Genomic DNA, 18,276 nt, shown 5'->3' with positions numbered 1-18,276 from the left:
TGGGAGAGACTCCCAACGGCGAGAGTGGGGGTGTCTCTGACTATTTTGCCTGTTCTTGGGACCATTTTCCTCCTTCTGGGTTGCTTCACCCAGGCCTTGATGTGAGGGTGTATGCCTGCTCTTATCATATCTTGTTGTGCCACGTTCCCTTGATGTCCCTGGAAGGCTTGCTCTTTTCTGGGGGTGGGGAATGCAGCTGAGGAGGCATGTGGATCTGGGGGAACCAGGAGGTGGGGGGGGACTGGAGGTGTGGAGGGAGGGGAAGCTCCATTAGGGAAGTATTGTATGAGAGGAATAAATTTTAAAAATTAAAGAAAAGAAATGTTGAGAATTTCTCTGTTATGAGATTTCTGAATTTAAAAAAAATTAAGGTAAAAAAAATTTTTTTTAATATGTTGCCATGGATAAAGGTGCCTGCCCCGAAAGCTTGGTGATCTGGGTTCAACCCCCAGAACCCAGGTAAGGTTGGAAGGAGAGAACCGACCCCACAGTCACCAGCGGGTCTCACACGTGCACGCAAGCGCACGGTGGCATGCCCATCCCCACACACATCCTGCACACAGAGTCACAAATGAGATTTTAAAACATACTTTTCTTCTGAAGCGGTTGTAAATTTCATGTTAGGGTAAGGAGATAAACAGAGATGTGGCAAAGAAAGACAAGGCTGTCAGCAAATGGACGATGAGGGGGAAGATGGAAGGAGCGAACCAATTCCAAATGGCGCCTTCCATCAGACGCACCCAGACACGGGATCCCAACACCTCCGTAGTTCCCAGGCAGGTGGTAAATGAAAAGCTGCAAAGTAAGGTGACTGCAAGGCTGCCCCACTCGTCTAGTGCAACCAGGAGCCAAACAAAGATCTCTGTGACCCTAGACCCAGGATATTCCCTAAGCGCCAACCCCAGAGGCATTCATTGTGTCCCATCAACATCAACGAAGCGAAGGAGTATGTAAGAACTGTGGACAATTTATCAATATTTAAATAAAAACCGTGTAACAAAGCTGAGACGTTTTCTAGCAGGGCTTGCACACGTTGCACGGCATGACTTCACTGGAGCCTTGATTCTGGACTGCGCGTGGGAAAAGTGCACTGCGCATGAGTCAGTAGAATGGCCGCAAACCTCTGCTTTCGGCTCAGATTGGACTGTCGAATGTCGTTGGCTGCAGCGTTTTACTGTGCAGGGATAAGTGTTTTGTTTATAGGGCGAACATAAATGATCTGATTACAGACAACAATGTCGTTCCTCCCCACATCACTTCTTTGCATGTAACAAGCTAGGGTATTTGGGGATTGCATTGTGTTAATAAAAGGTTCTATTTTAAAACTTAATCTTGGAGTTGCTAACTTGAGTTTCATTTTAAAAATTATGAAATAAATTTTCTCTTGAGAGTAGGACAAAATAATTTCCAACAATTTCTAAATGGTTCTAAACATCCTCTTGGGGTTTTGTGCTATGAATTTATTATGCAAAGTGGCTTACGAAGCATTGCCAACTATAGCGTCAGACTGTAAGACAACTATGAGGAATATTGGTGGTGCTCTGCCCTGCAGAATCAAATGCTCAGCTGAAGCTTAGCTCTTGCTTTAAAGCTAAATTAACATCTCATTAGTGTATAGATTCCCCTCAATCGTGAACAAATGGTAAAATTATACGTATGCCAACAAATTCTTGAAAAATAAATTTTGCATGAGTTATTATCACTGTTTAATTTGTATACCTATAGACCAAGGCTTATATAAAAATCCCTCAGCTACAAAGGGGTAATCAATATCTCCTTTGAAAAAAAATTGTTGGGCACATGTGCAGAGAAAGAAATACAACCAGGAAAAGAGTAAAGAGGGAGAATACACAAATATCCATTTCTATGTATTCCAAATGTATGTTTGTGCGTTTGTCACCTTTGTGCCATTAATAGAAAAGGAGGAAAGGAAGGGACATGGCAGGTTTTGAAATAATTAATGTTCAGGCTCTCCAGCTGGTCTCTGAGCAGGGCTTTGAGAATCCGGATGTCAGCCCTTCCTGTGGCTGGTCAACTTTACACAGCTCTCGGCATCATGTCCGCGGGTGGGAGGTGGGGGAGCTGCACACCAGCAGAGACTCACAGGCGAGGTGTGAAGCCCGAGTGGCAAGGGGTAAGGAAGGTGTGAAGCCCAGCGTGGCAATGTGTGAGGCCAGAGTGGCAAGGGGCTTCACCACTCAGGAACAATAAGGTCGAAAATTGGATTTAACAGACAGGTAGGAGGTTGTCTCTTCCCTCTGTGGTGAGAGTGTCTAGCTTGCACCTTGGACTTTTCAAAAGAGGCCAGGAACTCTTCCTGCCAAGAAGGAAAATGTTGTTGTGCCTCCCATATCTCTTGTCGATTCTTTATTTTTCCCCCCACTGAGTAGCCAAAACAAAACACAGAAATGAATATTGTAGCCATCTTACTCCAACGATCAATTGGGTTGTCAAGAAACTGGCAGTGATTGGAGGCTCTCTGTGTGTACACAGATGCTCGTGGCCATTCAAAAACACACATGTACACGGATCTGGAGGCCAGAGGACAACCTCGGATGTCGTTCCTCAGAACCGAACTGAATCCTCTCCGCGGTCCTGGATAGCTACGGTTGGTTTTTAACTGCACGTTTGCAAACGTTCTTATGCTTCGTCTTATATACTGGTATGTAAAATAGTTTTGCTATGGGCGCCCATTCTACAGTCAAGGGCAAATTTAGTCCTGGTGCTACGGCATATCTGTCTGCCTTCTCTCAGTTAGCCAGAAACCCAAGAAGCACAGTTGATAGGTGGCTCTATTGGACCAATTTAGTCACAAACATCCCAGACTTGGGCTACTCTGGGCATTGAGCCCAAATCAATTCTGTGCTGCTCAACCTCTTATGTCTGTTTTATTGAATGCTTTATAAGTTCTTATTATACTGTCCATGATACTTCAATAAATCAGACTATAAGAATGGGCCAGCATGGTGGCACACATCTGTAATCTTGGTATATGGGAGGCTGAGGCAGGAGCATCAGGAGTTCGAGGTTATCTTTGGTTATATGGTGAATTTGAGGCTATCCTGGTCTGCGTGAGATGCTGTCTCAAACAAAACAAAATGTACTTTATTATATGTGTGTATATGTCATAAGGTTATACATTGTATTTCTTTCTATTTAAGTCTATCATCTATCTAAAGTATAAGATTATACAGTTTACAACCACAATAGTAGAAGAAATGACTTTTTATTAGTTACAATATAAGAACCAAAATAGACAGGAGAATTTTCTGGCCTCTATGGCAGGTCAGCGACCATCTGCTTCCTCTGTATTTAGCTGTCTGAACAGTTGGACTTTATTTCCTCTGCATAATGCTTGACTTTTAAGACCAAAAAGTTCTGTCTAAGGATGGCGCACAGATGTGTTGCATTGCAGATTTAAATAGGCATTTATATGCGCCTCAGTTTTATATCTGAGATAGCTGATGGAATTTGGTCTAGAATTATATTTTTGGATCATTTAACCCATGATTGTCCACAGCTTAATTAATATATTGTATAATCTTGCACAAAAGAGGCATTTAAGAATACTGGATTTTTAAAAGATAATGTCAGCTCATACAAACTGTAAAAGCAAACAAAATTATTAAGAATTAGTACTGTTAGAATTTTTTTTTCTGAGCCAGATGTTGGCTGTATACACCTTTAATCCCAGCTCTAGAGAGGCAGAGGCAGGTGGGTCTTTATGAGTTTAAGATCAGCTTGGTCCTCAGAGTGAGTTCCAGGACAGACTTGAAAGATACACAGAGAAATTCTATCTCAAGAAGAAGAAGAAGAAGAAGAAGAAGAAGAAGAAGAAGAAGAAGAAGAAGAAGAAGAAGAAGAAGAAGAAGAAGAAGAAGAATTTGTTTTCTGGACATGGGATGTGCTCCAGCCTCAGAACCCTAACCGAGTATGGCCTTGCAGCTGACTCTCAGCACACTACAAAGAAGAAAAAAACATTGTCTATGGCCTGGCGGTGGTGGTGCATGCCTTTAATCCCAGCACTCGGGAGGCAGAGGCAGGCAGATCTCTGTGAGTTCGAGACCAGCCTGGTCTACAAGAGCTAGTTCCAGGACAGGCTCCAAAGCTGCAGAAAAACACTATCTCAAAAAACAAACAAACAAAAAAAAACATTGTCTATATGTATTCTGAAACCCTAATAACTATTGTTTTACAAAAAAAAAATGTTATTTCATGAGATCTGTATACAATACAATAAAGATTATTGTTGCAGACTAAGTAAATAAATGGTGCTTCAAATAGCCTGTGGGCCCTGTCTTTCTGGGCATTCATCTGTGGTGGTTGGAATGAGAATACCGCCCCCCACCCACACACACACAGGCTCCTATGTTTGAGCTCGGGTCCCAGATGGTGAACTGTTTAGGAAGGACTAGGAGTTGTGGCCTTGCTGGAAGAAGTGTGGCCCCAGGGGTGGGCTTTGAGGTTTCAAAAGCCCATGCCAGGTCCAGTCTGCATTTCTCTGCCTGCTTCTCGTGGATAAGATGTGAGCTGTCAGTTCCTGCTCCAGTGCCTGCCTGCTTCTGTGTTCCCTGCCATGAGGGTCATGGGCTCAACCTTTGGAACTGTCAAGCCCCCAATTAAATGCTTCCTTTTGTAAGATGCCTTAGTCAAGGTGTCTCCTTGCAGAAATAGAAAAGTAACTAAAGACATTCCCAGAGTTGTACAAATTGAACTAATTGAATGCTTATCAAAGTGGAATCACAGGCCTTGAAGCTACAAAGGCCAACTTCATCACTGGAAAAGAATTACACTTCTCCTGAAAAAAAAAAAAGGATTATTTATCTTCATACATTTAGAGATGCCTTTCAACAAAGAGAGCTCACTGCATCTTTCTTAGGCTGGTTTGATGCTTGCTCTTTTGAAGAAGCTGTCTTTATGCTCCTAAGTTATTTTCCTCTAGTGAAGCCTGTATTTGAAATAATTTTGCATCTGTGGTTTATGGTGCGGTATGCTCACACACAAGCTGCACCCAATCCCCCATAATGCTAAAAGCCTTCAAAACCATTTGTCCCAGGAAGAAAGCTAGTACTTTGCCGTCCACTGACTTCCGGTCCAGGGAACATTTTGTCATCACACCACTGGGTCTACTCTAGCCTCGCCGGCTCCTCAGTCTTCTCAGTTCTTTCCTGACTTGTAGACTGTGTCTCAGTCTGGGTTTAACTGAAGTTCCATGATTAGACGGAGTTAGAGACTCAGGGGGAAAAACACTCAATGGAAAGGACTTTCCTTCTTACCAACGTATATCAGGGAGCCACACTAGCCACGTGACCTAGCACTAGTCACGTGACCTGGCACTAATCATGGTAACCTTTAGGTTTAGGTAGTGTTTACCACTGGGAAGTTACTCCATTTTAACCATGGTGTCACTACCTCCAGGTCATACTCAAAGAGTGAAAGATGAAGACTCTTCCTCTCCTACTCATTCATTCATTCAACCGAACTATCGATCATTATTTCGTATTTGTACTCATGTATAATTTTATTTTGTGTTATAATCGAATACGTTTGGGTGTAGTAATAAGAGCGGCGGGGCTGCATCCCCAGCACCCCGGCCGCCTGCTAGCTTATGCCCCGAAATAACAACACACAAATTGTATTCATTTAAACACGGCTTGGCCCATTAGCTCTAGCCCTTACTGGCTAATTCTGATATCTCGATCAACCCATCTCTAATAAACACCGGTCTTACCAGGAAAGATTCAGCATGTCTGACCTGGCGGCTTGCTTCATTGTGTCTGGCTCTGAGAGGAGCTGCATGATTTCTGACCTCACTTCCTCTTCCTCCCAGCATTTTGTTCTGTTTATTCCACCCACCTATGTTCTTACCTATCAGGGCCAAGGCAGTTTATTTAACCAACGACCTTCCTCCATCATTTGGGTTTTTTTGTTTTGTTTTGTTTTTTGCTCAGGGTTTCACGTGGTAGTCTGAGATATACCCTTGCGCTCCATACATCATCAAGAATGACCCTACAATCTTGCTTCTCCTCCTCTCAAGTACTGGGACTATAGCATCACACCTTGCCTGGTTTATAATCCAATTCCATGTTACTTATTCTGCTGGTCAAAATATTCCAATAGTGAGATGGGCTAGTGGGCAAAGTGCTTGATGTAAAAGTGTGAGGTGAATCGGGAGCCCCGGATCCCATGTAAAATCCAGGTACGGAGGTACATACATCTGCAAACCTTGTACTGGGAGCTGGAAACAGGCGGTCTCTAGAGCTCACAGGGTAGCAAAAATGGTGCGCTCCAGGTTCCATGAGAGAGACCTGCCTCACTAAGTAAAGAATTAATACGGCAAAGAGTGATAGATAAGGACAGCCAATATAACTGCTGGCCTGCATGCATGTACACACAGGTGCATATACCTGGACACACATGCGCACACGCACAATCATGAGCTTCATTATGGTATTTATGTGCCTGTACCCCACATGCTTCTAGCATATGTGATTCAATTACTGTGAAGCCCTGCAACAAACCACGTGCTGCTGCCCTCCTCCCTGCCGCTCAGCAGCAGTGGAGCTCAGAACACAGACATCGGGGCCGGTCCCCTGGCTTAAGTCCTGGCTTCGTGATTTGCCAGCTGGATTATTTGGCTCAACAAGTTCAACCACCTGTGCTTCAGTGTCTTTGCTTTACGAAACAGGTTATACTCAGGAAGCCAAGGCAGGTGGATAGCTACAGGTACAAGACCGGGTTATACAGTGAGTTCCAGAGCAGTCTGGACTGGGGAATGAGATGCTCTTGTCTCAAAAAAAGAAAAGAAAAAAGAAAGAAAAAGCAAAAAGACTGAACCTAGCACGGACGAAATGAGTTTACACAGGAAAAACACGTACGGTGCCCTGCTGGCAGTAAAGTGTAAATAATTAACTTTTTAGAAAGGCTCAGTCAAATTTATTTGACAAATTAGTCAATAGCCAACAGGAGCCTGGTGACTGAGTTTTAAAAGTGTTTGTAAACATTCAAAAATCATTATACCACAAAAAGGAAAATCATCCTAGTATGGAAAAATTTTATTCATTTAATTTTTCTTCTCCAAGGGTCAGTGTTTGCCCCTGTGGGAAACCTTTTAACCGCAGCTTCTCCACGCTACACCCCTGTCCTCTAGGGGCTGCTTCTGCCCCCCCCCTACCATCACTACTGTCTTCTGCTGCACCCTGCACCCCCTATCTTCTTTTTTTTTTTTTTTTTGGATTTTCGAGACAGGGTTTCTCTGTAGTTTTTGATGCACCCCCTATCTTCTTTATGCCAGAAACCTGAATTTTTTTTTTTTATGTCAAGTCAGATCTTCTTTCAGGTGTGAAGTTTTTATTTCACTGTGTAGCTTTCCATCATTTTAATATCCCCAGTGAGGAAGCAGGGCAGCAGGGTTGGTATGCAGCTTTGGCATCTTAGGAATATTTGAAATCTTTGAAGTGACACTTCCTTTAAAAATGGAAAAATATCTGAAATATTTAGGCTTGACAAAGACACCAGCAATGTGTTCTGGACCCATAATTTATGCTAATCTCATCAGCACAGCACATTTGCAAGCTCTGTATGCAGCCTGTGCTAGTTCCTTTGAAAGGTATGCCTATTGATCCACTATTAAATGAGGTCCTACATGGTTAGGAAACATTAAAATGTTACAGATCCGGAGAGAACATTTAGAAGATCCTCTTCGTCAAGGAAAGAATGCAGAATGTCTTAGTTTTGTTTCTATTGCTGTGATAAAACTCCATGATCAAAATCAACTTGGGGGAGGGAAAGGTTTGTTCGGCTAACAGCTTATAGTCTATCTTGTTTTTTTTTTTTGTTGTTGTTGTTGTTGTTGTTTTGTTTTTTTATTTATTTATTAAAGATTTCTGTCTCCTCCCTGCCACCGCCTCCCATTTCCCTCCCCCTCCCCAAATCAACTCCCCCTCTCTCATCAGCCCCAAGAGCAGTCAGGATTCCCTGCCCTGTGGGGAGTCCAAGGACCTCCCACTTCCTTCCAGGTCTAGTAAGGAGCCAAACTGCCTAGGCTCCCACAAAGCCAGTACGTGCAGTAGGATCAAAACCCCGTGCCATTGTTCTTGACTTCTCAGCAGCCCTCATTGTCCCCTACATTCAACGAGTCCGGTTTTATCCCCTGCTTTTTCAGACCCAATCCAGCTCGCCTTGGTGAGTTCCAGATGGAACATCCCCATTGTCTCAGTGTGTGGGTGCACCCCTCGCGGTCCTGAGTTCCTTCCTCATGCTCTCTCTCCTTCTGCTCCTGATTTGGACCTTGAGATTTCTGTCCAGTGCTCCAATGTGGGTCTCTGTCTCTGTCTCCTTTCCTCGCCTGATGAAGGTTAATATCCAAGAGGATGCCTATATGTTTTTCTTTGGGTTCACCTTCTTATTTAGCTTCTCTAGGATCACGAATTATAGGCTCAATGTCCTTTATTTATGACTAGAAACCAATTATGAGTAAATACATCCCATGTTCCTCTTTTTGGGTCTGGCTTACCTCACTCAGGATAGTGTTTTCTATTTCCGTCCATTTGCATGCAAAATTCAAGAAGTCCTTGTTTTTTTACTGCTGAGTAGTACTCTAATATGTATATATTCCATACTTTCTTCATCCATTCTTCCATTGAAGGGCATCTAGATTGTTTCCAGGTTCTGGCTATTACAAACAATGCTGCTATGAACATAGTTGAGCATATACTTTTGTTGTATGATAGGGCATCTCTTGGGTATATTCCCAAGAGTGGTATTGCTAGGTCCAGGGGTAGGTTGATCCCGAATTTCCTGAGAAACTGCCACACTGCTTTTAGGAAGTACTCTACAACACATGGGCACAGGAGACCACTTCCTACGTATAATCCCAGAAGCACAGACATTAAGGGCATCATTGAATAAATGGGACCTCCTGAGACTGAGAAGCTTCTGTAAAGCAAAGGACACTGCCACTAAGACAAAAAGGCAACCCACTGACTGGGAGAAGATCTTCACCAACCCCGCAACTGACAAAGGTCTGATCTCCGAAATATATAAAGAACTCAAGAAACTAGACTGTAAAAGGCTAATCAACCCAATTATAAAATGGGGCACTGAGCTGAGCAGAGAATTCTCAACAGAAGAAGTTCAAATGGCCAAAAGACACTTTAGGTCATGCTCAACTTCCTTAGCGATCAGGGATGTGCAAATCAAGACAACTTTAAGATACCATCTTACACCTGTCAGAATGGCTAAAATCAAAAACACCAATGATAGCCTTTGCTGGAGAGGTTGTGGAGTAAGGGGTACACTCATCCATTGCTGGTGGGAATGCAAACTTATAGTCTATCTTGAATGGAAGTTGGGGCAGGACCTTAAGGCATAAAGCTGGAGGCAGGAATGAAAGCAGAGACCCTGGCGGGTGGGAGTGGGGGCGTGCTGCTTGCTGGCTTGCCCTCCATGGCTCATTCAGCCTGCTTATACCACCCAGCAATGCCGGCTCACAGGTGCCACTGCCCACAGTGGGTTCGGCCTTCCCACATTAATTATCAAATAAGAAAAAGCCCCCACAGACCTCCCTACTGGGCAGTCTTACGGAGGCATTTTCTCAAGTGGGGTCCCCTCTTCCAAGATTACTCCATCTACCTTGTGATAAGCTGACAAGACAACCACCCAGCACGTGGCTCTAATTCTAGAAAAGCTAAAGGTCATGCCTAACAGTACGGATTCTGACTCTCTTTCCCGAGAACGTCCAGCACAATAACGTAAGCCTGTGAGGAGGCATTTTAAACAATGATTCCACCTGACTTCTCGCCAGGCAAACGTGGACGAAGACCTGATTCTATATGAGGGAACTAAAGCCCAGGGGGAAGATGGTCCACCCAGCCCATATGCATTGAGCACCTAACTTTCTAGAGCACTGGGGAAGCACAATAGGAATGTATCAAAGAAACTGGGATGATGCGCTGCTATGCATTGCTGGAGGGATTATGAATTGGTACAGCTGTTCTGGCAGATAGTTAGGCAAGGCATGTCATAATACTAACTGTGCTTATTAGTGATTCAGTAACTTAAAATGGAAAAGGTATTTATTCTTTAAAAAGCTTTTTAACATTTATTTGTTTGTGTGTGTGTGAGAGAGAGAGCATGCAAGATCAGAGACCCATGCCTATGGAGGTCGGAGAACAACTCAACGAAGTTGCTTCTCTCCTTGTACCATCCAGCTCAAGTCATCAAGCCTGCCACTAAGTGTTTGTATCTGTCCAGCCCACAAAAGATACTTCTCCAATGGTCACATTGATCACTTGCATCAGAAGTACCTGGGGATGCTGTGGAGGACACTGACCTTGAGGTCCCACTCAGATCAATGGGACCAGACTCTGGGCATGGGAGTTGGCATTGCGCATTTGTAGAAGTTCGCTGTGAAACTTCAGTGTTCACTAAGGGTTAGAAGATGCTGTCCTACTAGGAGAGCTGAACCTCCAGAAATCAGAAGGGCAAGAACATAGAGGGGCACCCTGGCGTTGCTATCAGAGACCAGGGGGCACAAAAAAAAAAGTCCACTTGTGTGGGGAATGAGATAAACAGGGTAAAGATGAGTTTCCTGGAGAAAGGCTTTGGGTACCGCATCAGAGCCCAAGAAGATGAATGGATGAAGGAACAGAATGCCCTGGTGTGGGAAGTTGGAGCTTGAGGAGTGAAGGGGACCCCTGTGCAGGTGTAAGGAAGGTTTTGATAAGGGAGTTGGCCAGTCTTGAGGTATGGAGGCTTGAGCAAGGAGGTCATCTGGGTGAATAAAGGGAAGAGACAGTTCTGGTCTACATATAGAGTCCCAGACCAGCCAGGGATGCATAGCATAGTGAGACCTGAGACCTTGGCTGGGAGGCGGGGGGGGGGGGGGGGGGGGGGATTTCCTAAGATTTCATTGCAGACTGAAGTCCAGCAAACCGTACTTCAGAAATCCTCCAGGCCTCCAGGGCGGGACTGTGGCTGTTGAATCACCCAGCCTCATGGGCTGAACAGCAACAGAATTCCTGGCCTCTCTCTGTGTGAGACAGTCACTGTGGGACTACCCAGACTGCACCCTGTCAACCAATCTAATCAATCTCCTTTCCAATGAGGGGCGAGCACATCTGTGTATGTATATGTGTGTTGTATGAGGCTGCTTGTTTGTTTCCCGACCATCTAGCAGCTCAGACCCAAAATAGCCACACAGAAACTGTGTTATTCACAATACTGTTTGGCCGATAGCTTAAGTGTATTTCTGGATAACTCATATATCCTAAACTAACCCAGTGTATCATTACTATTAGGAATATTGCGAGCTCTCTGCCGACACAAAAATCCATTTAAGCCAAATCACGACAAGTCGAATTAAAGGATATCCAGGTTTAATGGGATTCTTGCATTCTAGGGTGCTCCCCCAAGGGGAACCTGGAAGCTGGTAACATGACCACCTGGGCTGCCTTGACCCTTCTGGGGGAGGGGTCAAGGTTTGGCAGCCACAGGGGGCGGGGCCTCCAAAGATAGAGGCCAGAGACGGGGATTAACAGTCATGTGGCTGTGGCCTACCAGCGAGGTTCTGGAGTGTCTGTCTCTGGCCACGGATCCATGTCTTCTCTCTCTCTCTCTCTCTCTCTCTCTCTCTCTCTCTCTTTTTCCACTGCCTTCTTCCTCCCAGCATTCAGTTTATTGCCCCCCCCCCCACGCCTAGCTCTACTCTGCCCTATTAGGTCAAGCCAGTTTATGTATTAAACAATGGTATTCACAGCATACAGAGGGGAATCCCACATTTGTGGATGTGTGTGTGCATGCGTTTGTGTCTATCTGTCTGTCTGACACCTTTGAATGTCTTGTGTGGACACTTGTAAGTGGAAGCGGGGGATGGTGTCGGATATTCTCCTCTATCGCTCTCTTAGGTCTCTGCTTCCCTCACTGCTGCTCAGTGTTGGGGTTAAAGGCGTGTGACCACACCTAGCTTCTTTGCACAATGGCTAGGGTTCGAACACTGGTCCCTTACGCTTGAGAAGAAGTTGCCAGCACTACAGGATGCCTATGAGACTGTTAAGGCCATTTGTAAACAAGGTTATTTAGTAATTAGAAAAAGTTCATTTATTTATTTATTTATTTTTGGTGATCCTAAGATTTAGGAGTTTTGAGAAAAAGGATTGCTATGTGTTCAAGGTCAGACTAGGCAACATAGTGAGTTCTAGGATAGCCGGGGCTACAGAGTGAGACCCTGTAACTCTGGCATGGGCTAATGGTTTGGAGAGACATAGCTTTACTATAAGCTGATCTTATTTGTCTACATATACCTGTCAACTAGCAAGAGAACTACTGAATTCTTTTTAGAAGAAACATCTTGAACAAAGTTATTTGCCTCTACACTAAATGTGCTCATGGCTGGCACATTGTCACTGGGTAAAGCTTCCCAGTGTTGGAATAGGTGTTGAGCAATCTTCACACTTGAAGACAATTCTGTAGCATTTGTGTGGGTGGGGAGGGGTGCAGCTTAAGGCAGGAGCCTGGAATCAAGATCTACGGAGGAACACTGCTTGCTCTCTGGTTCCCTAACATCCTAGCTAGCGTCTTTATATAGCCCAGGTCCATCTGCGAAGGGGTGGTGCACCCACAGTGGACTGGGCCCTCCTTTATTGGCATCAATTACCAGCCAAGAAAACACCCCAGGCATGTCCACAGAACAATCTGATTCAGGCACTTCCTCAGTGGAGGTTTTCCTCTCAGATGGCCCCAACCTCAAACTGACAGCTAATTATGGCTAGGAGACCACTTTTCCATTAAGTATTTTCCTCTTTATTTAATTTGACTACCTCGCAATCAAAATAAATTTGGGAGATTATACTATAGATAGGTTTCTTTTAGTTCTGTTTTTTTTTTTTTTTTTTTTTTGTGGCAATGGTGTTTAGGTCGGTCTTGAACTTGTTATGTACCGGAGAATAATTCTCCTACTCTCTCCCAAGATTCTGGATCAAGGGTGTGTGATGTTTTTGAGACAAGTGTCTCTTCATCTTAGGTTGGCTTTAAATATTAGTTTTTTTTTTCTTTCACTTCCCATTACCTCCTTGCTGGGTTTACAGACCTAGACCACACTCTTCTTAGAGATAGGTTGATGGAGGAAGATCATTGGTTAAATAAAAAGAAACTGCTTGGCTCTCATTGGTTAGAGATAGGTGGGAGGAGTAAACAGAACAGAACGCTGGGAGGAAGAGGAAGTGAGCTCAGACTCCACATCTCTCCTCTCGGGAGCAGACGCCTCAGAGAGACGCCATGCTCCTGGCTCCTGGACAGACACACACAATGAAGCTCCGACCCAGGATGGACGTGGGCTAGAATCTTTCCGGTAAGACCAGTGCTCACAGATTATTAGAGATGGGTTGATCGGGATATCAGAATTAGCCAGTAAGGGCTAGAGCTAAAGGGCCAAGCAGTGTTTAAATGAATACAGTTTGTGTGTTGTTATTTCAGAGCATAAGCTAGCCGAGCAGGCGACTGGGGTGCTGGGGATGCAGCCCTGCTGCCCCTAATTACTACAATAGGTTCACACTATTAAATCAGCATCACAAGAACTGAAGGAGAGGGAGATGTGTGTGTGGGTCCTCTTTGCAGTTCCCAGTATCACATTTGTAAAGAGTTACTCGAAGGGTTTTGTATAGCTGTACTTCAATTGTTTACTGCTACATTGTATTCCATTGACAGAAAGACAAACTTAAACAGAGTAAAGGTATTTATTATTACATTTATTTAGTTACTGTGTGTAGGGGTTGGGGAATAAGGGGTGTCAGAAGATAGTGATCTGGAATCTGGAATCTTCTCTCCTTCCACCATGTAGTTCTTAGGAATCTAACCCTAAGGCTTGGTAGCAAGCTTGACACGCTGAGTTAGCTCACTGGCTCAAAGATAAACATTTTAATGAGAAATTCAGAGGGAGGAGGAAGAACAGAAATAGTTTTAAAAGACTGAGATGAGGATACACAATCAAAGAGAGAGAGAGAGAGAAAGAGAGAGAGCACCATAGTGCCCACAGGGAGGCCAGAGGCCTTCTGGTGTGGACACCTGCCTTCCCATCTTGTCTCTGGCTGGGTGTGGTAGCTCATGCCTTTAATCCCAGCAGGAGAATCTCTGTGATTTCAAGGCTAGCCTGGTCTACGTAGAGAACTCCAGGACGGCAAGGGCTACAATGAGAAACCCTGTCTCAAAAAGAAAAGACAGGACATGAGATAGTCTGTTTGTTGTTCATGGCTGCATAGGTCAGGATGGCTGACCTGTGAGCTCTAGGGCAGTCTCCTGGTTATGCCTCCCACCTGCAGGAAGACTGTGTGTGAGTACAGACAGGTGCTACAATGCCTGGCTTTGTGTAGGACCTGGGGATTCAGATTTACCCAGTGAGCCGTCTCTGTGGCTTCTGCAATTGCCTTTTTTTCTTTTTATAAAGAGGTTGCTTTTCTATACATGGCAAAAATGAAAAGAGAATGCTGTTATTATGTCTATCTGGAGTATGCCAGTGGGTCTTCTAACAGCCTTACACAAGCTCAAGACAGCTGAGCATCTTTTCTTTGTAAGATGAGTTGGTTTTGGCTTTTGATGGAGGTGAGGGACCAAACGTAGGGTCCTCTGGTTGCTAGGCAAGTACTTTACCACTGAACCACAGTCTCCACCTGAGATGAGGCTCTTGGTGGTCTTCACTATCTTCTTGGTAATCACAGTCTGCTCACTGGGGTCTCCTAGGTAAAGCCCTGTCTGGCTGGTGTGGCTTACTATTGAATCTAAATGACTGTTTTGGCCTAAGGTGTTGGTACAATAATTAACTGAACAGAAGTGGTTATGGTAATGAGAGATTCCAGTTTGGCCCAGCACTGGGGATTTTTAAAGATCAGCATACTTAGCCCTGAAAAACTTTTTAGATGATAAAGCTTAGGAAATGTGGACTAGGTTACCTATTTATAATAACTAAACACACTATTTAACTAGTTTGGTTACATAAGAGCCAAAAAAAAAAAAAACTCATAAGTTTGATTCAGAAAAAAAATAAAAAGGAAGAGCATGTCCTCTTTACTTATTATTTCCGTTTATATAATCCTTGATCTCCTTGAGAAAACAAGGAATATTAAAACATTGAAACCAGTTCATCTTGCCTTACACAGAATCAATTCACTAGCAGAACAGTAAAGTGGACAATGGTTCATTTGAAGTCGGTTTCCGTGCTGGCGACTAATTCTTACACACCTCACTGGAAGCGGAGGCCATAAAGAAATAAACAAAATGGTATCATCTTACCGAAGAGGTGCGGGCCAAGAATAGGATTATAGACAGGCTACTTAATTCTGTTCCACTGCCTAACCTCCTCCTCAAGACTCAATCCTGTAGCTTCAGCAATCTACAAACTTCCAGCCCGTATTCTGAAGTCCTGGCCTTTTCAGTGAGCTGCACCCCTTTGCCAAGTATCTCTAATTTCTACACTCAAATCCTATATCAGATTCCCCCGTGGACTTCCTCATCTCCCCTCATTCCCCCCAGTTCTGAGTTTCTAACTGCCTAAAAACTTGGACACAGCCCAGATTCCTCCTTCAGGTCTGTTCACCTCTCCCTTCTTAATCTAATCAGTTGCAAATTCCTGCCAGGTCATTCCTTTTCAACCCCCACGGCCTGACTTCTAATCCTTGCTCTCGGTCTCTCTCAAAGGCATGCTATCACGGTGAGCTTCTTAACTGGACGGCTCCAGCCCGTCTTGGGTTCCTTCACGCCAGACACAGTTTTGAACTTGACTTGTTCATTTCTTTCTATAAACATGTTCCTGTCCATTCTGGTATCACATCCGGGCCCTCACCCTTCTTGTGGTCATTTATCTCCCGTCTAACTCTTTGATGGGATTTCCCCGGCAGCTCCTCTCTTGTAACAGCCTCCCCCCATTAAGGGCTGTGCTCTTCTTTTGACGTGGAACTAGTGTTAGGGAAGCTGTGTGGGTCTTTACATTTTCTGTCCCCTCCCCCCAAACTGCGTTATAATACCCCTGAAGTTACCGAGCAACTATCTTTTTGCCTCTTGAGTTTTCTCTGCTTAATATAACTGGATCCCCTTTCCTCTTAGATGAGAACATACAGTGTGCTTACCTGATGCTTTAAAAATATTTTCTGTATATAGATTGCTAAACTTTCCTTTATTTTATTTTATATTTTGGTGTTTTGGAGACAGGGTTTCTCTGTAGCTTTGGAACCTGTCCTGGAACTCACTCTGTAGACCAGGTTTGCCTCGAACTCACAGAGATCCTCCTGTCTCTGCCTCCCCAGTGCTAGGATTAAAGGCGTGTGCCACCACTGCCCAGCCTAGAGTTTCATTTAATCAACCCTTATTAATAGCCTCCAGTGGACTTTTCTGGTTTTATTAGCGTCAAATAATTTCCAGTACACATCCTTGTACATCTTTTGATTTTTTTTAATATTTATTTATTATGTATACAATATTCTTTCTACATGTATGCCTGCAGGCCAGAAGAGGGCACCAGACCTCATTACAAATGGTTGTGAGCCACCATGTGGTTGCTGGGAATTGAACTCAGGACCTTTGGAAGAGCAGGCAATGCTCTTAACCACTGAGCCATCTCTCCAGCCCCCCTTGTACATCTTTGGGATCTTTAGACTCCATAGGTATCACACACTAGGATTGCTGGATTCAAATTATGCCTGTTTCAAATTCAGATGTAATCACAATTTTTGAAGTATTATAATATTTATGTGCTTCCTTATTTGTGTGTGTGTATGTATGTGTGTATACACACATATGTGTGTATATGTATGTGTATGTACATATATACATATTATATATAATATATAAATTATATAATGTATAATATCTAATATATACATTCCTGTGTGTGAAAATGGGCACGTGTGTGGAGGTCAGAGAACAACCTTGGGTGTAGGTCTCTGTTTTTCACCTTATTTGAGACAGTCTTTTTGCTGTTTTTTCTTCTACGTAGGCCAGGCTAACTGATCCAAGACCCTTCCCTCCACTCTCCTCCTTAGGAGTGCTGGGATTACAGATGTTCCACCCTGTTTAGGATTTGGCTTTTAAGAAGATCCCGAGTATTCAAACTCTCTTCACATTTGTGCGGAACTTTTACCCACGGAACCATCTTCCCAGCCCTCTTTTAAAACGTGTGACACCACATCGGATTTTATACCGTGCTGGAGACTGAGCAGAGGGCTTGCTGGCTTAGCACTTCAGCACCGGGGCTATATCCCTTTGTGTCTGTGGTTTTTTATTTTATTTATTTATTTATTTATTTTTTGGTTTTTCGAGACAGGGTTTCTCTGTGGTTTTGGAGCCTGTCCTGGAACTAGCTCTTGTAGACCAGGCTGGTCTTGAACTCACAGAGATCCGCCTGCCTCTGCCTCCTGAGTGCTGGGATTAAAGGCGTGCACCACCACCCGCCCGGCAATTTGTTTATTTTTTTTGTTTTGTTTTGGAGACAGTCTCCTGTAGTCCAAGGTAGTTTTGACTTACTATGTAGCCAAAGCTGGCCTTCAGCTCAGGCCTCTTCTGTCTCCGCCTCCTAGCTGCTGATGTTACAGTTATACATTGCCCCTTTCTAGTTTGTGTATTGTAATGCATCTCAACAGACTATCAGCACTGGTGGATATATAAAACCAGGAAAAAGTACGTTTGAGGGCCAGCGAATAGATTCCTTGGTGGTCAGTCATGGTAACCTCTGGCATCCCCAATGCTGTCTGCCCACCTTTCCTGGTCCAGGATCATCTGAAGCTCACAGCAAGTTGAAGCGTGCCGTTCCTAGAAGCGGACATTTCGCAGATATGAAATGTACATCTGTACATTTCGCAGATATGAATGTAAATGAAGTTTCATTGTTTAACCCTTAGGGCGTCTCCAAAGGGATTACATGAACTCAGAACCTGATTCAAACAGAAAAGGCCCGCGAGCTGCGGCCCTCCTTTCTGTCATTCAAGCTGTTTTTGCCCAATCATCAGAAGTGAGCCTGTTTCTTCTTGCTTCAAAGTTTTGTCTATTTAGCGGTTCTTTTTGAATTCTGATGATTAATGGGACAATAACTGCCACCGAATGCTGTGAGCCACTTGGCGTCCTCACTGACTTTTTAGAAACTGAGTAATATTTAGCCGAGAGCTTCCCAAACCTAGTTATATGGAGGACTCCTGTGTGGAATTCATCCCGGTAAGCAGGCTCAACAACTCTAACACCAATAGGAGCTACTTTACCTTTGAGTTCTAAAGTGTTCACACGCTAGGCCAATAAATA

Source organism: Microtus oregoni, unplaced genomic scaffold, assembly GCF_018167655.1.
Source record: "Microtus oregoni isolate MIOR12 unplaced genomic scaffold, Mior012 000024F_ref0000369, whole genome shotgun sequence".
NCBI lineage: Eukaryota > Metazoa > Chordata > Mammalia > Rodentia > Cricetidae > Microtus > Microtus oregoni.
Note: the sequence above shows the minus strand (reverse complement) of the source record.